Raw genomic sequence first — 5,967 nt, 5'->3', positions numbered from 1 at the left:
GGGAGGGGGAGAGGGAGAGAAGGAGGGGAGAGGAGAGAAGGAGGAGAGAGGGAGGGGGAGATGGCGAGGGCGAGGGAGGGAAGGAGAGGGAGAGAGGATAGAGATATAGACACAAGCACGCACACTCACAACCCACACCCACATTCTATATTTCACTCTCCTGACCTGCTTGAGGAGCTCTGGTGACTTAGTGGTAAGGAATCAAATTGCTAATTGAAAGCAAAGTATTTGAAGCCACCATCTGCTCCATGACAGACAGATGGACAGTCTCCTCCCATGTGATGCACTGCCTCTGAAGAGCAAAGAAGGTCAGCTATGTGTCATTTCTGGTACACAACAATAATTCTGGCCCTCACTGTACCCATTAAGCTAGTAGGTATAATCCAAACATCATGTTTAGAAGAGAGGTTTTTACCATCTTAATTTAATTAACTGAGTCTGGTTACACATAAGAAATGAATCTTTGTAAGATCCAAAGACATTTTACCTCAACTAAGAGTATACAATCTGTTGTTAGCTATCTAACTAATGTCTCAACTGGCAAACCACTGCACAAAGCAACAAATTGCTGTCTGATCTCTCCCCACTCCATGGTCAGTTGTAGATTGGACCATTATAGTTGGCTGATTTTTAGAAAGTAGATCACCAAGACTTTCTTCCTAGTCTTGGTCTCTAAGGTCTGCTGAAACCTGTTTAGCATCATGACAACACAGTCTCCATAACTTTATATGAGGTGCATTGACCAGAATCAAATAATTAAAGTACCTGGAGTTTTTGTAGTTAATTTCTCCACTGCTAACTATTAAAGGTCAGCAGTTCAAGCCCATCCATTGTCCCACAGGAGACCGATGCAGTGGTCTGCTATCATGAAGACTTGAAAACCCTGTGGGGTCACTATAAGTGGGAATCTATTCAGTGGCAATGGATTTGGGGTTTTTGTTTTACTAGCCTTTTACATAAGAAACACCTCTGTTGAAAGAGCTGAAAGAAATTACCTGTATTGATTAAAAAGTGTACATCTTCATCAATAGGTACTCCCTTTACCTGTTTTTGTTATGTGTCGAGTCAGTCACTTACAACTCATAGAAGCCCTGTGTACAACAGCTTTGAACCATGCTTTATCCTGAGCCAACCTTATCATCCCTGACACACCTACCCTAAAACCCCAGCCTCTGAATCAATCCATCTCATCAAGTGTCTTCCTCTCTGCACTGTCCCTCCACCCTCCCAAGCATGACATCCCTCTCCAAGTACTGGTTCCTCCTTGCAACATGACCAAAATATGTCAAAAGGAGCTTCAGAATCCTTGTCTCCAAGGAGCAGCCTGGTTTCACCTTCTCTAGGATGAATCTGTTTTTTTCTCCTAGCAGTCCATGGTATATTCAGTATTCTTCTCCAGCACCAACTCCAGTTGATGCTCAAAAGCATCAACTCTTCTTCTATCATCTCTAGTCATTGTCCAGTTTGTTGATGCATAGCAAGTAATTGCAAAGATCATACCCTGGATCAGGCACACCTTAGTCTCCCGACTGACATTGCTGCTCTTCAGTACGCTGGAGAGGTCCCTGACAGCAGACTGTGTTATTTTTGTGGGGAATTCTGTTGGCTTAGTGATAAGAAGTTGTGCTGCCATCCCAAAAGCACACAGTTCAAATCCATCAGCTGCTCTCCCCAGGAGAAAAAAAAACGCAATCTTGTCTCATGCGATTTGTAGAAAGTGATGTCAAACAAAATATTGCCCCTCTCAGGTGGTTTGAATCCACTAGCAACTTCGTGGCAGAAAGATGGCCGGTTTTCTCTCATGTAATTTACAACCTCCTGAAAACCTATTAGAGGGTCAGCTATGTGTTGGTTCTGACTTGACAGCAATGAGTTTATGAATTTTATTATTCTCCAAAGCTACTGTAAATAGTGTCACCATGAGTCCCTGGCAACTCGACAGCACGTAACAACTACAACTTTGTTCTCCAGCAGTTTCCTAGGCAGGCCTATCACTATTAAAATGTAATGTGGCGTTCATTCACTCGGTTGTCATAGGCACTGGTTCCTTATTGGTTCTGCTTTTCAGTTGGGGATGCAGGAGGTTCTACTTTTAGCAATCAGCACACCCCTTCTTCATGACTGCAGAAATTGAGTTAGAGATTAGTCACCCCACCTCGCTCACCCAAAGAGAGTTGAATATTAGGACTTCCTTTGGTATGTTAAGATGCTCTCTTTCTCCTCCAAACATAAAGATTAATCATATAGCCTCGACAGTTGCTGAAAACAGCTCTCAAGTTCACTGCTGTCAAGTTGATTCTGACTCAGAACAATCCTCCACTGAGTTTGACGATTATAATAGGAGGAGACTTCCAATCTTTCTCCCTCAGAGCAGCTGGTAATTCTAACCCACTGGAAACCCAGAGCTTTATTAGCAGTGAAACACCCTATGGCCAATGCCACAAGAACTCCTTACTACTGAAGAAAGCCATTCTTAAGTGTGGTGTGGAGTAGTGGTAAGTTTAACTGCTCAAATCCACCAGCTGTTTCATCTCCTCCGGTGTAATTAATGGTTACAAGTTGGAATCGACCCCATGAGTAGAATTTTTATTTTAATCCAAACATAAACATACTGTAATATTTTCCATTATTCTTTTCTATTTTTAAAAAGTCATTTCCCTCCATCCCATAGAATCTCCTCACTTCCTACTCTTCTGAAATTTTCTGTTGTAGTTGAATTGTAGTCCCTGATAGGATGTGTTCTCGAATCTGAGAACATATATGTATGACCATATTTGTAAATAGGTCTTTACAGATGTAATCAATCTAAGAGAAGGGCAGGTGGGTTTAAGGCAGGCGCTAATCCAGTGGCTTGTGTCTTTAAAAGAAAGAAGACAAGGCGAGTGGACACAGATACAGATGCATAGAGGCAAGATGGCTGCGTGAAGAAGGCCGGAAGTGGAATAATACAGATGAGAGCACAGGATGACAGGCTCCACCAAGAGGCTCAGAGACAGGAAAGGATTCTTCCTTCAAGTCCTCAAAGAGAGTAGCCCTGCCCACAGAGCTGTGACAGAATCAACTCTCCTGTTAACAAGTGGTGGTCGCTTGTTACCTCAGGCAGTCCTAGGAAAACATTACACCATCTTCCTCTTTCTGCTTTCTAAATGTTGGACTACCTTAGAGCTTGAGCCCATTCCTTGTCAACAATCATGCCCCGTGTAATTATTCATAAGGGTTTAATGGATAATCTTGCTTGCTGGGAGTGTTTGGTTTCAGTCTGTATAACACAGATTTTCCTTCTGCCGTACATACAGGGTTGCTATGAGCTGGAGCCAATGTGACAGAACCTATCGACGGGCAATCTTAACCAAGTCTATGGTCTAAATAGAAGTATCATCCACAAGTTGATAACTACCAGTGTATGTATCTTAACTCTCAACCTCCTCCTTCAGTCCAGAGCTACACTCTAGAGCCCACTGCTCACACAGTATTTCTATTTGGATGTTAGGCACCTTAGTCTTAATACATCCACAGAAAGCAACTGGGACATTTGTCCTCCCTCATATATCCCCCCTATTTCAGGAATTGCTCCATATTTGCTCAGGCCAAACCCTTAGTGTCACTCACCATTGGCATCTCTCTGCTGCTTCTGCATCGTCTTCAATCCATAGTACATCTCGTCAGCACCACCTTCTAGACGTGCCTCCTTTTCTGTTATCATCTAATTCAGGAGACTCTGATCACCTGTGGAGTGTTAGAATAACCTCCCAGCTGGCCTGTCTCCACTTTCGGTCCTCTGCAATGAAAGTACTCTCCCTTTTCTATTTCTATACAATTTTTGTTGTTATTGAGAATAGGGATAACAAAAACATACCAATTCAAGTTTCTACATGTTCTACAATGTCCATTTAAGTGACGTTGATTATTATATTCTCTGGGTTGTGCAACAATTCTTAACCTCCTTTTACACATTGTTCCTCCTCCACTAACATATAAACTCACTGTCTCTTAAGATTCCCATCTAATATTGCTTATGGCGACCCTATGAACAACAGTCCTGAACCCTGTCCTATCCTGTGCCATCCTCATCATCTCTAACATACTTGAGCCCAATAACACAGTCATTGGGTCTCAGTCCATCTTATTATTGGGGTCTTCCTCTCTTTTTCCAACTCTCCACTTTTCTAAACATGGTGTCCCTTCCTGAGGAACAGCCTCTCTTAATAACATGCCCGTGGTATGTGAGCTCAACTCTTGTCCCTTTTCTTTTAAAAACTATTTTGATTGTGGGAAATATATATACTTATATGTGTCATTGTTCTCAGTGCCATCAAGTCAACTCACAGTGACTGTATGAACAGCAAATCGCATACTTTCCCTAAGCTGTATGCACATATTTACATATATTTTTCCATACTATCAATCTTCTGTGTGATTAACTGCTTCCAAAAACACTCCAGAAGGATCAGCTATGGGTCAGTTCCTAACTCAATGCTACACAATAACAACAATTAAATCATATATATATAAAATTTTATTTTTTGTGTGTACCATCAAATCAGATCTGACTGGTACAGGAGGAGATTGTCCCTCTTTCTCCAGCAGAACATCTGATGGATTCGAACCGTGTGCCTCTGGGATTGCAGTGCAGCTTCTTGCCACTAGGCCACCAATAAAAATATTTTAAAAGTACTCATATTAAAATGTCATAAGTCATACCTTACCAAGAGTCTGTAAGGAGCTGCACTGCTGACCCAAAAGTTGTCCCTGCCTCTGGTGGTTTAAATCCACCAGGTGGAAAAAGATGAGCACTTCCCCTACTCCCCAATCCCAACCCCTGGCAACTTACAGCCTCAAAAACTTCTTGCAGGGTCAGCTTTGAGTTGGTTCTGACTTGCAGCAAAGAGTTTTTGAAAAGAGACAAAAGGAATGAGAAAGTCACAGAGGAATTTCATTCTCATTTGTGATGAAGCGACTTTGATGGGAAGCTGCCCACATGCTGGCCTGGTCCCTGAGGCACACCCTGTGCCTCCCTGCTTCCCCACCCCAGCCTGCCCCACAGCCTCCCATCTCTGAGCTCCCTCATTACCCTCCCAGTATTCCCAAGGAGAATGTTGCTTAGAGTCTTTCTCCTCTGAACAGGGAAATGATACTATTTCCTTGTAAAGCCAAGCTTTCTGCAGGGTAGCAAAGATTAAATCTTTATATGCATATCAGATTCCCTGAAGGAAATCAGTTGTTTTCCTGGATGTTTTTAAAGCAATAGCTTGCTTCAACATTAGCGTCATCTAATGGCCCCTAAAGCTGGAGCACCAAAGCAAAAGTGTTACGTCATCTGAGACTTGTTAGAAAAGCAAAGTCTTGGCCTGTACCTGACTGAATGACTAATCCCTGTTTTACCAAAAAGCCCTTCAGGAATTTTAATGTCTTCTGAAGTTTGAGAACCTCTGGCTAATCTATTGACTAATCAGAAACAGGTGACTATTATTAACCGCCAATGAAAAGCATGGAGTAGCTACAGACCTAAATAGGGCATTCTCAGTCCTTGAAGAAGGTCAATATGGAATCTGCTCTGAAACAAAACAAACAAGAATACAAAATGCAGGGACTGTTAGGTACTACCAAGTGGAGTGTGACCTATATTGATCCTATCAACAACAGACCTAAATCCTGTCCTATCCTGTGCCATTCCCACCATCTCTGGCATATTTGAGTCCATTGTTGCTGTCACTGTGTCAATCCATCTGGTTGATGATTTTCCTCTTTTGCTGACATTCCACCTTTCCACAATGATGTCCTTTTTAAAAAAAAATCCTCTCCAAGCGACATGCCCAGACATAGCTTTGTTATCTTTGCCTCCAACAAGCACTCTGGCTCAACCTTCTCCAACACACATCTGTCTGTTCTTTTGGCAGTCCATGGCTATTCAGTCCTCCAACACCACAGCTTAAAAGCATTAATTTTTTTTTTTTTAGCATCAGTTCT

The sequence above is a fragment of the Elephantulus edwardii genome, unplaced genomic scaffold (genome assembly GCF_000299155.1).
Source record: "Elephantulus edwardii isolate Elephantulus edwardi_28Jun2011 unplaced genomic scaffold, EleEdw1.0 scaffold00020, whole genome shotgun sequence".
Taxonomy (NCBI): Eukaryota; Metazoa; Chordata; class Mammalia; order Macroscelidea; family Macroscelididae; genus Elephantulus; species Elephantulus edwardii.
This window is presented reverse-complemented; position numbering follows the sequence as displayed.